The sequence below is a fragment of the Emydura macquarii genome, unplaced genomic scaffold (genome assembly GCF_026122565.2).
Source record: "Emydura macquarii macquarii isolate MOO-44397 ecotype Brisbane River unplaced genomic scaffold, CSIRO-AGI_Emac_v2 contig_3305, whole genome shotgun sequence".
Classification (NCBI taxonomy): Eukaryota; Metazoa; Chordata; order Testudines; family Chelidae; genus Emydura; species Emydura macquarii.
Genome location: NW_027133442.1, coordinates 7,384,908 through 7,408,019, shown reverse-complemented (window position 1 = coordinate 7,408,019; position 23,112 = coordinate 7,384,908). Strand labels below are relative to the sequence as shown.

General features: G+C 48.7%; 1 protein-coding gene and 1 pseudogene across 1 annotated transcript in view; one reads left to right on the top strand and one right to left on the bottom strand.

The window, feature by feature from the left end:
• LOC137143264 (zinc finger protein 436-like) overlaps window positions 1-23,112 on the bottom strand; it is a 604,313-nt gene that overhangs the window by 547,825 nt on the left and 33,376 nt on the right. The window lies entirely within an intron of this gene.
• LOC137143305 (zinc finger protein 850-like) lies at window positions 16,110-23,112 on the top strand (annotated as a pseudogene).

The window sequence follows — 23,112 nt, the reverse complement described above, 5'->3', positions numbered from 1 at the left end:
CCACCCTCTGGGGCGATTTTCCCCACCACCTTCTCCACTGCCAGATGTTGTTTTGCTCCACTTTATCATAGTAAGAACATGAATATGAATTAGTCTAATAATAAAGTGTAAAAAAAGTAAAGAACACAAGAATGTCACCTTAAAATAAGTGACTAAATAAACGTTGTGTAAAAAAAGGTATAAAAAGCCACCACCCAAGCAAGCGAATGCGCTTCATTGCCACCTGATTCTGCAGGAGATGCTGACAGCCTGATCATCTGGCACGGCTCCTGAAGCAAGCAGTTCCTTTATACAGCCTTTGGAGTGAACACGTAACTCTTTTGGTCTAGTGAGTATGGACATGTCATAGCTTAATACAAGCCAAGAATTAACTATCTAAGAAATCCTTGCACATTATACCTTACTGATCTGCAAATCGGGTGTACCATCTCTCACTGTAACGTACACTGATCATAATGAGTGCCCTGCAACAGGAATCTAGCAATGTCATTTGGTCCCACATGAAGAACAATCCGTGTGTCCTCATTACATAAAGGCAGCCCCACACAATGTACCCAACAGTGATTCCTGCCCTATTATGCTGAGGGAGCTCAATATAACCCTTCTATCAGGGGGAGGCAGAAGTAAGCAGGAGCTGGGTTCAGTATCCAGGTGTTCCTCTTAACAATACAAAACAGAAGTGGCTTGAGCCCTCAACCTGTAATCTGGGAAAATTTAATGCTACACCTCTAAGATGCAATGCTTCCGCTCTTGCAAGCACTGAGTCTATGTCTCACAAAAGACAACTTTTAATAAAAAGAAAATGGAACCAAACAGTCTGGGAAAACACCACAAGCACATTCGAAAGCATATGACCATAAGCCAAAACTCAACCACATTCTGACCAATGTCATTTGTCTCAGTTTCACACTTTGCAAGGGGAAAGTGTGATGAATGTCCCCTTAACTAGCACAGCACTCCCCTCTCCATTTGCTGCACTCTGCTCAGTTTCCTGTCCTTTATTAACAAAGACCCAGAGTTCAGAGGTGTGTTCACAGGGATTCACCTCCCACCCCAGAAAAGGGGGGGGGGGGGAATCAAGCAATGCCTGTGGTCACTGTATGCCTCTGCAAGTTGCTGCTGTGCTGCCATTGCTTTTTTTCTGCTTCTTGGCACTCATGCCACTAATCTGTGAGGCCATGTTCTGAAATTCAACTGCTTAACCTACATCACTTAATCTACAGCTCGTGGTGATATCACTGGGTATCATGGCCTTTCCTTTCACTGCATCTAAGGCACAGTTCCTGGACTCGCTTCTTAGGAATCTCTTTGACAATCACTGGCAAGAAACACTGACTCTCACAAAGCCTAATTAGCCCTATCTTTAAACACTAGAGAGGAAATGATGCCTAGAACTCCCTAGCCGAACCCAACCCCGCCTCCCAATGAAGAACACGTATCCTCCTGCCCCTACTTCTTTATCATGGGGATTTTGCATCCAACACCCTGCTTCGTGAGTGAGGTTCAGGTTAGCACCCCTCCACCAGGGCAGGCTCAGCACAGCTCTGCTGATGACATTTCACTACCCAGCATTCAGCACTAGCTTGATTTGTTGGGATCCCTGGGATAAAGCAGCTCCGCCATGCTGTGCACCCAGGCAGTCGCGGTCTCTATGCAAATGCAGTCGCTCCTGAAGTCTGTTCACCAGCTGGTCCCTAGATGTCAGGGGAGAGCTCAGTCAGACCCTGCTTAGTGCTTACATCTACAGGCACCCTATAGCTTGAGCCCGGCTGCAGTCTCTATCCCCCATGGCTCAAACCCAGCAGTGTCTGTCTGTGCCATTGATCGGATTGTCTGTCTGTCTGTGTGTGGGGGGACGGGGATCAGGGGTCCACCCCAGGTTCCTCCCACCCCACCTGGCCAAAGCACCTCTGAGGGGATGGGTTATGGGGAAGGGGCAGACAGCTCCGTGCGTGGGATAAACCAGTGAGCGCTGAGGTAGGGAATGGGGGGAAATGGAGGGAGGAGCAGCGCAGCGACCATTAGGGGAAGGGCTGGGGCAGGCGCCGCGGTTGCTACAGAGGGGAAGGATGGACGCGGGCACCGCTGTGGCTGTTACAAAGGGAGCGGGGCAAGCTCACGCAGTGACCGTTACAGGGGGTAGAAGGAGGGGCTTGCTGCGGCCGTTACCTGTTCGGTGGGGCAGGTGGTAGCGCGCGGCTGTGAGGAGCGCGGGAACTGTCTGGGACTCGGCGCCTGACAGGCCGCGGCTGGTTGGGGAGGGGTCGCTGCTCCTCCTCGACCTCCCCCTCCCCCCGGTTCAATGTCACATTCCACTGCCCGGCTCGCGGCTGATTCTCGGGGGTGGGGTGGGGCGGGAGCTCCCTGCCCGTGGCAGAGGGAAACCCTGGGGTAGGAGTGGGAAGGGCCAGGGGTGACTGAGCCCGTCCGCACTGGCTGCAGGAATGGGGGTGTGGAGCGCACACGGGCTTTTCCCCTCCGTGGTCAGGGCGAGGCAGCTCAGCCCCTGCCTCCCCAGGCGAAGCAAGGCGGCTGGGCTGGGCTGGGCTGTACGGAGCCACTGGGGAGACCCGCTGCAGTGACAAGTTTTACACAGCCCGGCACATGGTCTAATGCTCACACCTGTGTAACCCCCTTCTATTTCTGGGTTACTTGGGAGCTGGCAACACTCACCTATGTGAAAGGGTGCCTAAGGTTGTTAACAACAAAGGAGATCCTGAGTATCCCAGCGGTGATGTAAGATAGGTGGGAATCCTGCTGCCGTCCCTTTACTTTTAAAGGAATTTAAACTTGGCGGTGCCTCCACCTGGCTGGCCCCTGCACACGCTTAATAGCGGGCCTTGGGAGCTTCCAGGACTAAACCTAGTCTGATAATAATAATAATAATCTGAGATACAGGTCTAACTTAACAATTGCAATTATACAAACTAAACATCCAATATACTTAAATTAGAGTTAACACAACTTTACTTAACAAATTAAAGAAATATGGCATAACAGACTGAAATTAAACATCACTATTATGTTAAATCCCCAGGGCAGTTGAATAAATCAATTAATAAAAATAGCATACAGCAACAAATAAAACTTGTCTAAACTTGCATTTACACTGCCACTGTGTACCCCACCTGCAGAGTGTACACTCCCCAAGAGTTCAGAGCCCTAACCCCTTGCTTGCGTGGGCGCGCTTGAAGATCTGAAGCAGACCGCACTCTGTGGGTTCAGTGCACCAGTTCAGCCCAGTTGTCACGCTGGAGATTTGGAGCTGGCCCAACCAAATGTCTGCAGTCCTGGCCCTGCTTGAAGGGACTCTCTCTCTGCCTCTTCTGAGGCCCACTCAAAGCCTCTTTGCAGTGCCCCTTCCCTTACACGCCCTGCCTCAAACAACAACGGGGGGGAGGGGCACTCACACCACCTTCACTGCAGGCCCACCTCAGGCAGCTCCAGGCCACCAACCTCCGACGCTCCCTGCTCGATCAGGCTCCAACAGGCTCTTAGCAGCAGCGTTGGGACCCCAGCAGCAGTCAGCCCGCAGCTTTGGGACTCCGGCAGCAGGCAGTAGCCAGCAGCTTCCAGCCTCAGCTGCACTCCACCCTAGCACCAAAATGGAGTTCCCCACATAGAATCATAGAATTAGAATCATAGAATATTAGAGTTGGAAGGGACCTCAGGAGGTCATCTAGTCCAACCCCCTGCTCAAAGCAGGACTAACCTCAGCTATATCATCCCAGCCAGGGCTTTGTCAAGCCTCAGCTTAAAAACCTCTAAGGATGGAGATTCCACCACCTCCCTAGGTAACCTATTCCAGTGCTTCACCTCCCTCCTAGTAAAAAACTTTTTCCTAATGTCCAACCTAGACCTCCCGCCCTGCAACTTGAGACCGTTGCTCCTTGTTCTGTCATCTGCCACCACCGAGAACAGCCTAGCCCCATCCTCCCTGGAACCCCCTTTCAGGTAGTTAAAGGCCGCTATCAAATCCCTCCTCACTCTTCTCTTTTGCAGACTAAACAAGCCCAGTTCCCTCAGCCTCTCCTCATAAGTCCTGTGCTCCAGCCCCCCAATCATTTGTGTTGCCCTCCGCTGCACTCTCTCCAACTTGTCCACATCCTCTTTGTAGTGGGGGGCCCAAAACTGGACACAATATTCTAAATGCGGCCTCACCAATGCCGAATAGAGGGGAATAATCACTTCCCGTGACCTGCTGGCAATGCCCCTCCTAATGCAGCCCAATATGCCATTAGCCTTCTTGACAACCAGGGCACACTGCTGACTCATATCCAGCTTTTTATCCACTGTTACCCCCAGGTCCCTTTCTGCAGAGCTGCTGCCCAGTTCGTTGGTCCCCAGTCTATAGCTGTGCATGGGATTCTTCCTTCCTAAGTGGAGGACTCTGCACTTATCTTGTTGAACCTCATTAGAATTCTTTTGGCCCAATCCTCCAGTTTGTTTAGGTCACTCTGTATCCTATCCCTACCTTGCAGGGTATCTACCACTCCCCCCAGTTTAGTGTCGTCCGCAAACTTGCTGAGGGTGCAATCTACCCCATCCTCCAGATCATTAATAAAGATGTTGAACAAAACCGGCCCCAGGACCGACCCCTGGGGAACTCCGCTTGTGACCGGCTGCCAGCTAGACATGGAGCCATTGATCACTGCTCGTTGAGCCCTATGCTCTAGCCAGTTCTCTATCCATTTTATAGTCCATGCTATTCTCTGTCTCTTTGGAAGGGGAAGAGTCTCTCTCCTTTCTCCCCAAGGCATCATGGGAGTTGTAGTCTCCCAGGATCTTTCCAACTGTAAAACACCCAATCAAGTTCCAAGGCCCCTGAAGTACAGGGTGCCTACACCTGATTTTAGTCTTTACAATGCCCCGAGTCAGTTCCCGTGTCCGCATAAAGCCGCAGAGCAGTGCACGAAGGGGCCGTGCCTGCTTCTCTGCTGGCCTGACTGGCTCGGCTAATCAATCCCCTGTACGTGGGGTGTGCGACTTTAACTAATGTACGTGTAAAACAGTCTTTGCTACCCTGGGCGTTCCCTCCTGGGCCTCCCTGAGCACTGGGCAGATGGATGCCCTGCGCTGTTTATATGTTAATAGCAAGTGATCGCTGGGAATGTTAATAACTGCTAGTAGCCTCAGCAATCCCATCTCCCAGTGTTTCTGGGGTAGCACTTCCGGTTTGAATTGACATAAAACAAAACCTTTTTATTTATACACAACTTGATTCTGTGGGAACATATGAGTTCAAGGTGGACTGTGGTTCTGGGTTGGTGTCCAAACTTCTTCACTTTGATCTGACAATGGGGATTGCCTTTTTTAGCTATTACTTTGTCTCTTTATCCAGAACCCTAGTGTTTTTCATATGTCACAGCTCAAGTGTAGAACTTGGTTCCCAAATATTCACTAAAGGCCACATTTTTCGAGGTTGAAAGCACCTACATGCTATTGAAACTCCCACTAGTCATCTGAATTCCTGGCCCTAAATATCTACAGATCTGGTCCTAAGGGCACTATATCAACGGATATGAAATTCCTCTCAAAGACAAATTTCTACTGCAATTTTTATTAAATATAGGTATACAACCCTGAGAGACAACCAGAACCATTACAAATCATGAGTTATGTACCCAAAAGTCATGAAGTTAAATAAATCAATAAATATATTTTGATTTTTTTAATTTGATATTTTTGTTTCTGAGCCTTTATGGCATACTAACTTCATGCTTTTGATGTATCTATCCCAAAGAATCCATATATCTATGAGGGTTGTACATACCTATAAAATTCAATACTGTTTTGGACTTCAGGTATCATGTGATTTCCTCCTCCACTTTGTAACTGAAAACTTGTTAAGAGTCCTTATTTCTATAAGTAATCCCCCATTTTGCAAACATTCAAGTTCATACTTTCCTCTTCTATTACTTCATTTGTTGCATACATAGATATTGATTTTTCTACTGAATTGTTTATACTTTTAATTGCATATTTTTATTTCATTGCCTTTCATGTATGCTATATTTCAGTCATGTTCTTCATTCTGACAAGTTCATTGTTCTTTACCGCCAAAATCAAGGATTTAAAAAAAATAAATATATATATATATATATATACTGTAGAGATGCCTATTTTCATGTATTGATATACTAAAGACACATAAGGTTCCTCAGATTTGTAGTGAACCACTTACACCACCAATTCATGGTCCTCCCTTGTATCCGGTCTGCAGCTCCACATGTGTTCACAAAATGTATGGTGGTAGTGGTGGCTTTTTTGAGGAGGTGGAGGTGCAGGTCTACCTGTATCTAGACAACGGGCTAGTCCAGGCCTCAGGTAGTGTCCAACATTCAACTCATCCACAGTGAAACCAATGCCACTACCTGCTAGGAAGGATTATGAAGGTGCAACAGTGAATCGAAAGACTGGATTCATAATAATTTATACCTCCCTTGGACTGGGACTGAATCTTATGATAGTGAGCATCTGTGTGGGACTGATGTAGACAGTCTATGCTGATTTGTGCTGCTTGCTGTTGCTTCGAACAGTTGCCCTGTGAGATATGAGCAGGGAATTGCTTCTCTCTGCACTGCAACTTGCTGAATCCCTTTTTGTCAGTGAAATGTCCTCTCCCCACAATCTGGATCTGTATAAACTGCCTCACTCTCCCTAGTGGATTTATTTTTCTTCCCTATGCTCCACCTTATTAAATTATTGTTTGCCAACCTCACCTCTTGATTTTCCATCCCTTTTGCCATATAACCTTAATTTAGGTTATGGTTAATGATTCAAGTTACATCTATTATTTTTATACTCTGATAGTTATGGGGGATAATGATGAGGAAATATGGTGTTGCGATATCTTAACATCAGTGGTAGGATAGTTCCTTCTCACTCTTCTGTGGATGTGTGGATCATTAGAGGACTGCCAATCTTTGCCATGTGTGTAGGATGTAATACCTTTCTTAACGTGGTAATCCTACTGTTGCAGGGTTGATTGAAGAAAGATTGAGCCGGGTGGAGTGATAAGGTGTGTTTATTCGGTTACAGCTGCTAGTCTACTCATTCCCCTTTGCCTCACGAACAACAAAGTGAGCCCCGAGTTAACTACTTTACAACCATTTATCTAAAATAATATGTAAATACACACACTTCTATAACGTCCCATAAAACCCTTATTTGGTGATATAAATGGTTATAAAATGAATACTAATGACTATAGGAGGCATATAATAATATCCGCCCCTGTTTATTATTTACAAAATTAACTCAGAGCACAGGCACATTACCATGAAAACTAACAGTCTTCAAAATATGCAAGAGAGGAAAAGAAGATAATGCCCTCTTCCCACCAAAGGTCTTGCACAGGACTGGAGGGGGAATAGTTACTTTGTTAGTCTCATTCCCTGTGCAGATGGCCAGGAAGGGAGGAAAAGAGCAAAGATAACATGACTTCTAACTAGACATTATACTGACCCTGTTCCCATGGTACCCCTCCCTAACTCAAAGGCCAGGAAGCTACTGTGAAAGCAGCGCATGATTATTGCTTGTGTAGTACATGACCTTTTTAGCCCAAGCCAGGGGTCCCATGGAGGACAATTCATGTCCAAAGCCTGGGCCCAGCCCCCCAGAAATGTGGGCCAGCGCTGACCTCCTTTGTCCCCACGCCCACACCTATTAACTAACTAAGGTGAAATAAATATATATTATATCTATCTGAATTTGTTATATATGATGTTTAAATATTAATGAGCACCTATATAGGAAATGTTGTTATAATATATTGGATGTGGGCATGGAGGAAACAAGGGAAGGTTTTATTCTTTCTCCTCCAATAACTGCTCCCATGGTACATGTGACACAGAGGCCCATTGGTGCGAACTGGCAAAGGGGTCACTTTTCTTTACAAGCAACTGCTGCCTCAGACCTGACAAACTCACTACATCTAACACACCACTTTCATGGTATTTATTGATAAAGAGTAGCATGTGAGATCTCTACTGAAAGCTTGTAACTTATTGGTTCTCATAGTCATTGTGAGGTGTGTGTACAGGTAATTTTTAAGGAATAATGTAACTGTACTGAAAATTTATACCCTTATGGCTTGGAGTGAAAGTGAGTCACCAGGGAATAACATGTCTCAATGGGGATGCATTCAAATGGGAGCGAGTTGCCACCCCTCCCTGGTTGGCTGACTATGTCATGTACTGCTTAGTTGTTGACATTTGCACCAACCCAGAAAAGTCAGTGGAAAACCATCAAAGACAAATTATAAAAATTGAAACCGTCTGGAAGTGAAAAGGAACAATATGACAGTGAGGTGAACACACTGTCTATGAATGAAAACAAAAGACTGAGGGTATGTCTACAGTTAAAATGCTACAGCAGCACAGCTGTACCACTGCAGCTGTGGTGCTATAATGCTTCAGAGTAGACACTACCTGCGCCAATGGGAGGGGTTCTCCCATCAGCATAGGTAATCCGCCTCCCCAAGACGCAGTAGCTAGATCGACAAGAATTCCGTAGCGCTGTCTACATCAGGGGCTAGTTTTTGGCTTAACTGCACTGCTCAGAGGTGTGGTTGAGTCAACTTAACTTTCTAATGTAGATCAGGCCTGATTTAGTATATAACAGGGAGGAGAAAGGCTCTGTATCCATTCATTGAGGCGGTACCGTGATGAGCAAGGCTGCTTCGTGAAAGGCTGGGACCTAGCTCCTTGGGGCTTGCGAATGCTTTGAAAGACTGAACTTTGGAGTGAGACTTTACTGTATTAGATAGGAAAGGTAACTATTAATAAGTGTAGGTCCTAGTTCACATTTTATTATTTTGTTTTTTATGTAACCTTTTGAGTCCATCACTCACACTTGTCTCTATTTGAATCTCTGTACTTAATCAACTTCTATCCTCTCCTCTTCACTAGGATATAGGGCCTCACCTTTAATAAATCCTCCCCTAAGGCATGTGTCTGTCCGAACTGCATGCTCCTCTGCACCTGTCAGCTTTCCCCCAGTCCTTCGTTTAAAAGCTCTATGACCTTTTTAATTTGACATGCCAGCAGTCTGGTTCTGTTTTGGTTTGCTCAGGGTATGGCTACCACAGTGAGACACTTTGAAAGGACCATGGCGCTGGGGTACATCTCATGTCAGCCAGGAGGGCTGGCGTAGCACAGCAGAGAGGACTTGAGTGGCTGGCAAGGCAAGACTCCCTCACTCTGGAGGCAGGTGGCAAGAAGGTGACTCACAACCCTGGGTGCCCCAAGAAGAGCTACAGTATAGATCAAGTGTTTTAGTTGATTTTGGTATAGATTTGTTATAAGTGAAACCTAGGCTATATCTACACTACAGAGCTTATGCAGATGCAAAGTATGCCAACTGAAGGAGCTTTTCTGTCAGCGTAGGAATACCTCCTTCCTGAAAAATGCTAGGTAGGCAAACCGAAAAGCCTTCGCTAGGCATTTGCTGTATCTGCACTGGGGTTTTTGCTAGCATAGCTACAGCACTAGGGTTTTTTCTAGGGTTAGCAGTATGTGGTTTTTTCACATCTCTGAACAGCAGATCTAAGCTGGTATAAGTTCTAAAGTCAAGATGTAAGTACGGATCTCTAACATAACATAGAACCAGGCCCCACATGTGATTATGGGTCTATAACAGCCCACATCAATTAGTTTTTATGATGTAGATCGTAAGTGCGATTCCTTCCCAGCCACTTATTGCTGGGACTGGGCTTACATGTTGGGTGGCAGAGTATGAAGGGGCTTGAGCTAGGATCATCCCATCACTAATCTTCTGGTCATCTTCTGGTCATCTTCTGATCATCCCATCACTAATCTTCTGATCATCCCATCACTAATCTTCTTCATGCCTGACCAACCTGATTGCTTTCTATGATGAGGTGACTGGCTCTGTGGATGTAGGGAAGGCGGTGGACGTGATATACCTTGACTTTAGCAAAGCTTTTGATACGGTCTCTCACGGTATTCTTATCGGCAAGTTAAAGAAGTATGGGTTGGATGAATGGACTATAAAATGGATAGAGAACTGGCTAGGGCATAGGGCTCAACGAGTAGTGATCGATGGCTCCATGTCTAGCTGGCAACCGGTCACAAGCGGAGTTCCCCAGGGGTCGGTCCTGGGGCCGGTTTTGTTCAACATCTTTATTAATGATCTGGAGGATGGGGTAGATTGCACCCTCAGCAAGTTTGCGGACGACACTAAGCTGGGGGGAGTGGTAGATACCCTGCAAGGTAGGGATAGGATACAGAGTGACCTAAACAAACTGGAGGATTGGGCCAAAAGAAATCTAATGAGGTTCAACAAAGATAAGTGCAGAGTCCTCCACTTAGGAAGGAAGAATCCCGTGCACAGCTATAGACTGGGGACCAACGAACTGGGCAGCAGCTCTGCAGAAAGGGACCTGGGGGTAACGGTGGATAAAAAGCTGGATATGAGTCAGCAGTGTGCCCTGGTTGTCAAGAAGGCTAATGGCATATTGGGCTGCATTAGGAGGGGCATTGCCAGCAGGTCACGGGAAGTGATTATTCCCCTCTATTCGGCATTGGTGAGGCCGCATTTAGAATATTGTGTCCAGTTTTGGGCCCCCCACTACAAAAAGGATGTGGACAAGTTGGAGAGAGTCCAGCGGAGGGCAACAAAAATGATTAGGGGACTGGAGCACAGGACTTATGAGGAGAGGCTGAGGGAACTGGGCTTGTTTAGTCTGCAAAAGAGAAGAGTGAGGAGGGATTTGATAGCGGCCTTTAACTACCTGAAAGGGGGTTCCAGGGAGGATGGGGCTAGGCTGTTCTCGGTGGTGGCAGATGACAGAACAAGGAGCAACGGTCTCAAGTTGCAGGGCGGGAGGTCTAGGTTGGACATTAGGAAAACGTTTTTTACTAGGAGGGTGGTGAAGCACTGGAATAGGTTACCTAGGGAGGTGGTGGAATCTCCATCCTTAGAGGTTTTTAAGCTGAGGCTTGACAAAGCCCTGGTTGGGATGATATAGCTGAGGTTAGTCCTGCTTTGAGCAGGGGGTTGGACTAGATGACCTCCTGAGGTCCCTTCCAACTCTAATATTCTATGATTCTATGATTCTGTGGTTATTGTCCTGACTTTAGGTATGAGGGCATTTTTTGCCCTTTTGGTAAAAGATTTTTTTTTTTTTTTTGGTTTGTGTTCTCTCCCAATTTTTGTCTTTACTTTTACTTTCTGCTATTGTCTATGTTCAAAACCCTCTGTGGACACTGGTAGAGGGAGGGGGAAACTGACTCAATGCACTTATCTAGTTTCAAATTTGATCATTCAGACTGGCTATTACAATTTATTGCATTTATAGAATTTCAGTCCTAACACAGGACTATTTATGATAAGCTTTGATTTCATGTGTTGGTAACAAGTGTGTTCTTAACTTGTCATAGACTAAATGGTGCTTTCAAAAGAAATAACAAATTATTTAAAATGGAAAGCTGAAGTGCTACTTCAGGTGATTCATCTCATTGATGCAGAAATATCCAAAATATAAAAGGGCTGGGTTGAAGTAGGAGTTTTTAGTAATATTTCCTCTACAGCAAAGGGTGTACCTATCTTCTTGCATAAACATCAGAGGGTACAGATCCTCCAAATTGAGCAAGATAAAGAAGGTAATGTTCTATGTCTTAAAGTTAAAATAGAGGATACAATATTAACTTTGGTTAATATATATGTTTCTAATAAAGAGTATTCTGACTCTTTTAATGATACTTTTGCAAAATTAATAGACAAAGACAGCTGTGGCAGGTGACTGGGACAGAATATACCTCTGTGTCCACACACTACACACTATTGTAATAATCTTTGTACAAAGTATGAGATGTCATTTAAAAACTCATAATTTGCGGATCAATAATATCATGGCAAAATACACGTAGCAGTGTTATATGTAGATAATTCTGGGGAGTAGCCAAACCAGTTCCATAGAGTCAAACGGCAAGCTGACACCTCAGCAAGGTATACACAGGCATTTGGGCCATTACCTCCTAAGTGGCTGTTCTTTGGCAGGAAAGGAGGCACGGGCAAAAATCTACATCTTAACGAAGAAACAATATGGAGTTCCATTCCACACAGATTGCCTGTTGCCTTTCTCCTAGCTGGAAATGCTTCTTAAAGAGGGGGGCAGGGCTATAAAAAGAAGGGGCAGACACCCCTGGAGCCACTTACCTCCCCCCATCTCTCCCTCTCTGCCAATCAATTCACTGCACCAGCAGGAACAAAGGAAGTAGCTATTGAACTGGGGAAGGTGTCCTGACCTAAGAAGTTTGGTCAGACTGCTGAGAGTTTGTGGTGAGAAAAACTTTGCTTTGAATTTAACATAGTTTGTTAAGTTAGGTACCAGTTGCGTTGTATCTTTATTTTTCTTGTAACCATTTCTGACTTTTATGCCTCATTACTTGTACTCCCCTAAAATCTACCTCTCTGAAGTTAATAAACTTGTTTTATCTAATCCAGTGTGTTTAAATTGAAGTGTTTGGGAAATTCCATTTGGGGTAACAAAATGTGTGCATATAATTTCCATTAATAAAATGATGGACTTTTATATAAGCTGGTATTGTCCAGGAGAGGGCTGGGCAGTACAGGACATACATTTCTAGGGGAAAAATCTGGGACTGCGGGTGTGTTGGGGTCACCTTGTATTATAACTGAGGCTGGTAAGAGCCAAGGAGAGGCTGGTTGCAGCACACACACAGATGTAGCTGGGAGTGATTTGCATGCTGGAGGCTGTGAGCAGTCCAGACTGGAGGCAACAGCAGCAAAGCATTGTAAAAGGGCCCTAGGATAGAGGGCAGGGTGACACAGCTACTCATTAGACTGGATTGTACCTGGATATGTCAAAGGTAGCACAGTGAAGTAGGGCTTATGCACAGCTTGTTAGTTGAAATGAGGGTTATACATTAAGCACTGTGATAGCAATTTAAAGGGAGTCTCAAGTGGTGGCTGGAAACAGTCATAGAGCAGTTACAGTATTGTTTTCTGTTTTCTTATTTCGGGTAAGAGAAATGACTAACAGTGAAAAAACTTCAAAGCTAGAGTTGGTCAGGTTAGAAAAAGAAGAGCCAGAGAATGCGAGCACCAAAAGGGGCAAGTAGAGATGAGAATTAAGGAGTAGGAGGCTTCCCCCAAGCGAGCCATGGAGCTGGAAGAACAAGAAGCAGCAGCTCAGAAGCTAAAAGAGGAGGCAGAAGCAGCTGCCAACAAGCAAGCCATGGAACTGAAAGAAAAAGAGGACCAAGAAAAGGAGAAAGAGAGAAAATATAAACCGGATATGATGGAAAAACATGGACAGATCTGAGTCACCAATCCCTCCCTCCACTCAAGGAACCTTCAGCATGGACAAGTTGGATCCTGCATACAAGGAATCAGACAAAAAAAAAGTCCCCATACTATTTGCAAAATTGTCTGGTATTGCTTTGAATGTATTTAATGAAATGCCAAATCAGGAAGCGTTGATATATTCTGAATTTAAGAAAGCAGATTTGCAAAGATTTCAAGTTTATAGATTGAAATTTAGGCCGTGTCTACCCTAGTGAACTTACAGCAGCACAGCTATGCCACTGCATCTGTGCCGCTGTAAGACCACTCGTGTAGCTGCTCTATGCTGATGGGAGAGAGCTCTCCCATTGACATAACAAAACAACCTTAATGTGCCACTGTAGCTAGAAGCAAGCCTGCCAACATAGCGCTGTGCACACAAGCACTGATGCTGGTGAAACTTATATTGCTTGGGGAGGGGGAGTGTTTTTTCACACCCCTGAGTGACATACATTTTGCTGACATAAGTGGTTGCGCAGACATGGCCTTTAGAAATCTCAAGAAAGGTGCTGGCATGGGTCACAGTGAATATGCCTATAAACTGTGTAACCTAATGAGAAAATGGGTAAAAGGGAAGGGGGCTGAAGATTATGACCAATTGTTTGCTCAAGAACATTTCCTAAATCTAGGCACTGAAGATGTCAGAAATAGCCTCTGGGGAAAATTTTTAAAATCTGTGCAAGAAATGGCCACTCTGGCTGATCCCTTTGTATAAGCCCACATGACCAATGAGTGCAAGCCACAGAAGGAAGGGCACAAACCCAGTGTAAAGGAATGCTCCCATTTTACCCCTGGGAAGATGGAGGCTGGTTCAGAGCCTAGGCACTCACCCTCCCAAAAAAATTGTTCCTCTCCTGGAAATTCCAATCACAAACCTGTGAAGGAGGAGGGTCCAAGTTGGTATTGCCAGTGTAACTCTACCTGAGAAATGAATGGCCTGAGCTAAAAAAAAACATGCCCCATCCAACCCATATTAATGCAGCTGTCCTTAATACAGGGGCTCCACAGCTAGCCCCAGGTTATATGATGAGTTTTGTGAAGGCTGATCCGGAGGGGGTAGATATGGAATTTATTAAGGCTGCCTGAGTAAATACCAAGGAGTGCCTGGTGTGGAGAGACACCAGAGCCCAGATCTCTCTGGTCAAGGGAAGCATGGACCAAAAGACTGACATGTTACCTGACCAAAAGGTGGAGCTTCTGGCTGTGGGAGGATATAAAATTCCTGTTACCTTTAGCTAAGGTGCATGTGGAATGGGAAGGGTTAGAAGGTGTCCTGACAGTAGGAGCTCTGGGTACTATCCCACGGAAATGCTTGTTGGGAATGATATTTTCCATATGGTTTTGGGCAACTTGTAGGAAAAGGGAACATTGTGCTGGGATCCCAGGAGGAGCGGTAAAGTCCAAGTGACTGCTGAGGGGGGAGGAAAAGTCTCTCTAAGGCCTTGTCTACTAGAAAGCTTTGTCCATGCAAGTTACATCAGTGACAAGTCTCCATTAAGAGCTTCTTCCTTAATGTCTGGGGAGTGAAGGGTTAAACCCTCTGAGTGCCTGCCTACATCATCCCTTTCCCAGAGTGGAGCTTGCCTTGCTGTAAGGGGATGCAATATCTCAGGGACCTTCCTGGACCAGCCTGTCCCCCTTCCCCACCCCCAACCTGGGCTCTCTGAGTCTGGGGTGCTGTCAGCACCTGAGGATGCCTAGGGGGGCTGAATCCCCATCTGCAATGACCAGAGCAGCAAGTGGGGGCATTGGGTGTAGGGAGTCCCAGCAAGAGACAGCTTCAGAGGGAGGGAAAGAAGCAGTTGAAGAGGCAAACACCACTGCCTGGAGGAGATCAGAGCCTGAACTGGAGCTGCCCTTGAGCTGGTTGGGTTGGGGTCTCCTTGAGCATCTATGGTTTAGGAGATCCCAAGAGGTGCTCGCATAGGTGAGGAAGGAGTGACACCAGCTTGGAGCCTGTCCAGGAATGAGGGGAAAAGCTGGGATCCCAGCAAAACTGCTGGGATTCGCCCCCCCCCCCCCCCCCCGGCCCGGTTTTGTCTCACCGAAACAGCTCACCTGTCTAATGGCAAGGATTGAGTCTATGTACATCCTTCAGTGGGAATCAAGTCCATGCCACACCATTAATCTAGTTATTTTTCTCCTAGCGCCCTTCCATGCAGTCACACAAAATAATCCCTCTGAAGTTAAATCAAAGGGAAGCTGAGGGCGTTTTCCGTTTTTACTAGAATACTGAGGTTGGGAACAGGAAACAAAATCCAAAATATATCTTCTCCTTTAGGATCGAGAGAAAGAGAGATGAGTGTGTCTTAGAATAGATAGATAGATGGGGTATATGGGGATGGATTGCATGGATAGGGCTGGAGGCAGAAAGCAAGCAAAGTGAGGGAAAGACACCACAGACTCCAAGGACAAAGGATCTGGTTGGGCTATAGAAAAAGACCTCCTGCTGTGAATCCTCTTTCCCTGGTGCAGGGAACAGGCCCCATCTGGATTCTCTCTCTGTCTCTCAGCAGATGCTGGGATGGCAAGTGAGAAGGAGGAAGAGAAGCCCCAGCAGGAAGTGCCTGCAGGAGCAGAGCACATGGGACGTCCCAGAGCCCTGAGTGGGCAGATGTCAGTGGGGAGAGGTGCCAGTTGAGAATCCCACTCATCTTGAAGGAGGTTCTGAAGACACCATCAGAGATCAGAGGAGCCGCACAGGAGAGGTGCTGTGCAGCAGCCAGAGCTCCGGGTGTACTTGGCCACACAACCCTGAAGCAGGAGAGAAACCCCAGATGTGTCCTGACTGCAGAAAGGGTTTCAGCCTGGGCTCATCTCTCATCCGACACCAGAGGATCCACACAGGCGAGCAACCCTATACGTGCAGCCGGTGCGGGAAGAGCTACAGCCAGAGCTTGACACTGATCCACCATCTTGTGCTCCACACAGGAGAGAGACCCCAGGAGTGTGATGTGTGTGGGAGGAGCTTCAACCACTGCTCCAACCTCCTGACCCACCAGAGGACCCATATCGGAGAGCGGCCGTACCATTGCCACCAGTGCGAGAAGAGCTTTGTTTGCAGCTTGTTCCTGATTAGCCATCAGCAGGTCCACACGGGGGAGCAGCCCTACAGCTGCGAGGAGTGTGGGAAAATGTTCAGCTGGAGCTCCAAGCTGATTAGCCACCAGAGGACGCACACAGGGGTCAGACCCCACCGCTGCTCCCAGTGTGGGAAAAGGTTCAGCCAGAACTCGACTCTGATTACACACCGGAAGATCCACACAGGACAGAGGCCCTATGCGTGTCGCCAACTTGCTCACACATCCGAAGACCCACCTTGGCAACAGATCCTACATCTGCACCGAGTGTGGCCGCAGCTTCAGACAGAGCTCCAACTTGATCCAGCACCAGCGCATCCACACCGGGGAGCGGCCCTACTGATGCCCTGATTGTGGGAAAGGTTTCAACCAGAACTCAGACCTTGTGAAGCACCAGAGGACCCACACATCAGAGAGACCCTATAGTTGCCCCCAGTGCGGGAAGAGCTTCAGCCAGAGTTCAACCCTGATTCAGCACCAGAAAATCCATTCAGGAGAGACACCCCATAAATGCTCCGAGTGCAGGAAGAGCTTTAGCCAGAACTCAGCCCTGATCAAACACCAGAGGAGCCACACGGGAGAGAGACCCTACAAATGCCCCGAATGTGGGAAGAGCTTTCGTCAGTGCTCAATCCTCACTCAGCACCAGGAGACCCACACTGGGGAGAGACACTACACATGCCCCCTGTATCAGAGACGGTTCACCTGGAGCTCTAACCTCATCGAGCACCAGAGAGTCTACTCAGGCTAGAGACCTTATAAATGCCTGGAGTGTGGGAAAGGGTTCAGCCGGTGCTCCCACTTTATCACACACCAGAGAATCCACATGCAGGAGGAGCTGGCCATTGGTCAGCCTTACACTGGGAATGACTCGTGTTAAAGACACTGTATTATTATGATAGCATCTGGACACTCCAGCTGAGCTTGGGCACCCATTGTGCCAGGCACTATACAGATCTCGTAGCCAAGATCAGGACCCCATTGTGCTGGGCATGTACAAACCCTGAATGAGACCAGGGTTCCCATGGTGCTGGGCACTGCACATACCCTGACTGAAATCAGGGTCCCCATTGTGCACTGCACATACACACAGTAAGTCAGTCCTTGCCCCCAAAGAGCTCACAGTCTAAATAGACAAGACAGGGAAAGTGAGGATTATTACCTCCATTTTATAATAGACAGAAAGACGAAGGGTAAAACTTTTTAAAAGGGGTTAAGTGACTTAGGAGTCTAAAGCCTAGTCTACACTACAAAGTTTTATTGGCCTATCTGTGTTAGCTGGGAGTGTGAAAAAATCCCCGCCCCACTCAGCTGACATAGCTATGCCAGCAAAACCGCTGGTGTAGACACAACTATGCTGACAGAAGAGTTGGCATGGTTAATGTTCAGGGAAGTGGTGTAGCTATCCTTCTGACGGCTTATGCTGTGTTTCCACTGGGGGCTCTACTGATATGGCCAAGGCTCTGTAGTGTGTAGACAAGCCTTGTCCCATTTTCAAAAGTGAATTAGACACCTAAGTCTCATCGAAAGGCTCCTCAATGTCTAATCCACTTTTGAACATGTGATTTAGGCTCCTAAATCACTTTTGAAGCTTTTACCCAGGAATTGATCCTAGATCTCCTGAATCCCAGAACAGTGCCTTTATCCACAAGGTCATCCTTCTTCTTTTCCTTCTCTGAGCTGATGGAGCCACTCGTGTTGATGTGCCCTAAAGCACACTCACATGCTGTGCTTGGAGGCTCTCAAGGCAGGTTCCATATTGTAATAGCACTGGCTACAGTAAAGTCTGAATGGTCAGGCCAGAAGGACCCCAATTAGGGCTTGTTGGTGTAGGCCCCAGCAGGCCCCTGCACTGGGATACTGTAATATAGGCCCGAACCAAAGCAGGTCTGAACCATGGATACTATGTGAAGCTTCAGGGTGAATTCTTACACTGAGAAAAAGAATAAGAACATCCTGCCTAAACACTTTGTGATTTAACATTTATGACACATTCGGCCCTGCTGTTTGTTACATCCCTAAGTGAATGTTGAAACTTAATTGTGATAATTTGCAAGTAAAGAGAATTGCCCAATGCGTATCAGGAATGTGGTTTGATGTGTAAATCATGGGGCAGTGAGAGGGCAAAGAAGATTCCTTATATTTTTTTAATAAAATGGGTGTTAATAGAATTGGTGCAGGTATAAGGATTTTATTATGTTAGTAAGTAAGTACAAAATAATGTACTAATGTAATGAAATCAGAATGCAGTGATTTTTAGTAAGCATGAATGACGAATGAATGCAGTTTGAGTGCTCAGATAAAACAGTGAGAAAATAATTACTGCTTCCAGGACTGGGGGGAGAGAAGAAACTTTGTTTAAAGAACTTTACAACCCAGATGGCCAGATCAAGAGAACCCCCCGAAAAACAGGGGAATTAACACTCAAAGACAGGAACAGCCAAAGTGTGAGACAGGAATGAAGAAATGATGAGAACTGTCACACTTACAACTTCAAACGTCATTGATGATTACATCAAACAAGGAGACTATCTGACATGACAGGATCCATAGATCCGAATGGGGATGGATTAATATAAAATGGGAAGAAGAAACCTGGACTTTGGGCTCGTTCTGCACACCCCAAGGCACATCGTGTCACGACCAACGAGAGCCCGGCTCCAACCTCGTGCCTGAGCCACTTGGCCAGTGGCTTCAGCTCAAGCAACAAGGGACTGGTAATTATATCCTTCCTGCAGAACTGTGTGTGTGTGTGTGTGAATGAGAGTGTGTTTTAGGCAATTGTTTGCCTTTTGAAATCTTTTTCTTTTCTGTATTCATAATACATGCGGTATACTGCCTTATCCCCTGAATAATATCCTGCTGTTTATTTTAAAAGTATAACATTGGCAGCAAAGTGCAGACTGAAAGAGACTTAAGACTGTCAGTTGATTCCTGTGATTTAGGCCCTGATACAATTCCCAGCAAAATCAGTGGGCCAGAATCTCGGCTGGTGTAAACTGGCATAGCCCCATTGATTCTGGTGGACCTACAGCCCATTTACACCAGCTAGGGATCTGGCCCACTGACTCCAAGGGCGCTACAGCTGATTCACACCAGCTGGGGACCTGGGCCAACAAGAGCCTTTCCTCTAACTCCAATGGGTATTGGAACAGGTCTGTAAGTAAGACCCCCTCCCCATTGTGACAGAAAAACACAGACCTGGCCCTGTTCAAAAGTAGCTGTTGAATTGTTTTGCTTATGATTCTCAGATTCTCTGTCTGGCTCCTGCCTTTGTGTGATCAGGGCAGGGCCCAAGCATAATTTTTTCGGGCCCAGTACAAATTTGTAAGATGGGCCCCCTTCCACACACATATCCATAGGGGCTGCAACCTGGGTTGGGTCCCCAGGGCCTCTGGGCCTGGTTAAGTGTACCCTTTTTTTCCCCCATGTGGGGGCCCTGGATCAGGGAGCTGTATCCTTTCCCCTCCTAACCCCACCACAGACTGAAGATATCAGCATGACATCCAAATGGCCACTGGTGTTAGCATCTTTGGAGACTCTGATCAGGTCTTACCCCACGCTCTGCCAGGATGGTTTTGGATGACAGGCTGGTTGTCTCTGGTATTTGCAAAGAAACCCAATAAATAAAAGAGGTTTGTTTGTTTTTTCATAAAGAAAATGCTTCATTTTCAGAGTGGGAGAATAGCAGAGCGATTCATACATTACAATTATCATAATTAATCTTAACAGTAGTGCTTAGACAACTCATGTGAGATCAGGGCTCCATTGTCCCAGGTGCTTGCAGACCAAAAATAAGAGACAGTCCAGGACCTAAAGAGGTTAATATCTAAATAGCAAGATAGACAAAGGGACCCCTGTAAAAAACAGCCCCCACCCCAGAGGTGGCTGCATCTCAGTGCTGGTTCAGCCAGTGCCTATTGGCAAGGCTTGTGAAACGCTCTGAGATGGCAGGCATCAAAGAAATATGGGCCATCTGCAGTGATGGGGATTCCCCGGCTTCCCTTGGGAGAGTGCCCATCATCACCCCCTATCGCCTAGTCCCTGGGGAAATCGTCACCCAGTCGCTCTCACAAGGAAGAGCTAAAACAGTAGAGATCATAGCCCCCTGGCGCCTAGAAAGGACTCGGAAGCGGGGTCTAATAATGCAGGGACCTTCCTGTTCCTAGCTGTGTGTGTGTCCCTCCGAAATCGGGGCTGGGCCACCGAGCGCCCCCCGCTCAGTCACAGAAACAACGCCAGCGCGGCGCCAGGGAGGGGAGCCCTGAGCTGGCTCGGGCGGGGAGTTGGGGTGACGGGGAGACGCAGCCAGAGGCTGCAGCAAGGGAGAGCGGGAGGGAAATAGCCGCCGAGGCAGGAAATCGCTGCCTGGAGGAAGCGGCCGCAGGGCCGGGAGGGGGATCGGAGCCGGATCGCGGCTGGAGCCGGAGGGACCCCCCAGCCAGCGGCGGGGCAGCCCGGGCGGGCGAGGTCGGTGCAGCTGGACCTGGATTAAAACCATGGGACAGTCTCTGTAGGAAAATAGCTGCTGTTTCCTCCCCTCCCCCCCAGCAGGGTTTCCTGCCGCGACCTCCCCGATGGAGCGAGGGGACGAGCCGCGGGTCCCGGATCTCCAGGGCGCCGAGGAAAGGGGGGTCCCGGGAGGCGCCCGCACAGGTGAGGGAAGAAAGAGCGACCCCGGCTCAGGGACCGGCCGGGCGTGACGGGAAAAGCCCCAGTTCTGTCAGCGCCTGTGGGAGCGAGCGAGCCCTGCTTTGGCTCTGCATTAGATTTAGCGCCCGTGTGAACGCAAACGCTCCCCAACGCGCAGGGTGCAACCAGCTCGAATCACGCCCGGAACCTTTGAAAGAGGCGGCAGAGAAGCAGCAGCGCAGGAGCTGAGCTCCCTCTGTTTGCTGTCAGAAGCTGGGCTGGGAGAGTCAGGACTCCTGGGTTCTTCTGTTCCCAGCTCTCCGCTTCTGGCTGCTGCATGCCCTGGGCAACCACTTCCCCTCTCCGGGCCCCTGTTTCCCCATCACTTCCTGTCTCTCTGCATTGTGAGCTCTTTAGGGCATGGACTGGTTCTCACGATGAGTGGTGTGTACAGCACCTGGAACCATGGGGGCCCCAAACTCCGTGGGGGTCTTTGCAGTGCCCAGTGCAACAGGGGCCCCAAATTCAGTGGGGGTCTTTGCAGCACCTGGTTCAATGGGGGCCCCAATCTCGGTGGGGGTCTGTGCAGTGCCTGGTGCAATAGGGCCCTGATCTTGATGAGAGTCACTGCAGCACTGAGCAGGGCAAAGCACATCAGAGCAGGGGCCATGGGGCTCTGGTACAAATGTTGCTTTATTTTTTCCAAACCCATTTGCCGCCCCCTCTCCCTGGCACAGGGAACAAGCCCTGTCTGGATTCTGTCTCTCTCCCAGCAGGTGCCAGGACAGAGAAGGAGAATCCCCAGCAGGAAGGGACTGCAGGAGTGGAGTCTCATGGGACATCCCAGCACACTGAGTGGGGAGACGCCAGTTGGGTGGGACGGCAGCAAGGAGACCCCCTGGGAGGGAGACACGAAGGATCAGAGGACTGCGAGCTGCAGGCGGGCCAGCTGCCACCCAAACCCCTCAAGGGGCAGAAGGCCACCATCTGCCCTGACTGCGGGAAGAGCTTTGGGAACAGCTCACACCTGGCCCGACACCGCCGCACGCACACAGGGGAAAAGCCCTACACCTGCCCCGAGTGCGGCAAAAGCTACCGGCAGGACTCGCACTTGGCGCAGCATCGGCGCTCCCACACTGGTGAGCGCCCCTACAAGTGCACCGAGTGCGGCAAGGCCTTCTCACAGAGCTCCAACCTCATCATCCACCAGCGCACGCACACTGGTGAGCGCCCCTACACCTGTGGGGAGTGTGGGCGCAGCTTCGGGCACAGCTCGGACCTGGCGCAGCACCGGCGGGTGCACACAGGGGAAAAGCCCTTCCCCTGCCCCCAGTGTGGCAAGTGCTTCGCCCAGAGCTCCAAGGTGACCCAGCACCAGCGCTTTCACACTGGCGAGCGCCCCTTTGGCTGCCCTGACTGCGGCAAGGCCTTCCGGCTCAGCGCCGACCTGCTGCGGCACCGGCGCACCCACACGGGCGAGAAGCCCTACGGCTGCGCCGAGTGCGGCAAGCGCTTTGTGGAGAGCTCCCACCTGATCAGACACCAGCGCACCCACATGGGCGAGCGCCCCTACCGCTGCCCTCAGTGCGGCGAGGCGTTCAACCAGAGCTCCAACCTGCTGCAGCACCAGCGCACCCACCGGGGTGAGCGCCCCTACGTCTGCGGCGACTGCGGCAAGGGCTTCGGGGTCAGCTCGGCCCTGCTCCAGCACCGGCGCACCCACACAGGCGAGCGGCCCTACCGCTGTCCCCAGTGCGGCAAGAGCTTCAGCGTCTCCTCCACCTACAACATCCACCGGCGCATCCACACCGGCCTCAAGCCCTACACCTGTGCTGACTGCGGCAAGGCCTTTAGCCGCAGCTCTGCCCTGCTCCAGCACCAGAGCACTCACACCGGGGAGCGGCCCTACCGCTGCAGCCACTGCGGCAAGGGCTTTGGTCAGAAAGCGGCCATGGCCCAGCACCAGAGGACTCACCTGGGCAAGGAGCCGACCGGAGTGATCCCGCTGGGGGACTGGGGTGTGGCCCAGCTCGGACAGACCCAGGCGGTGGAGGAGGCGGGTGGTGAG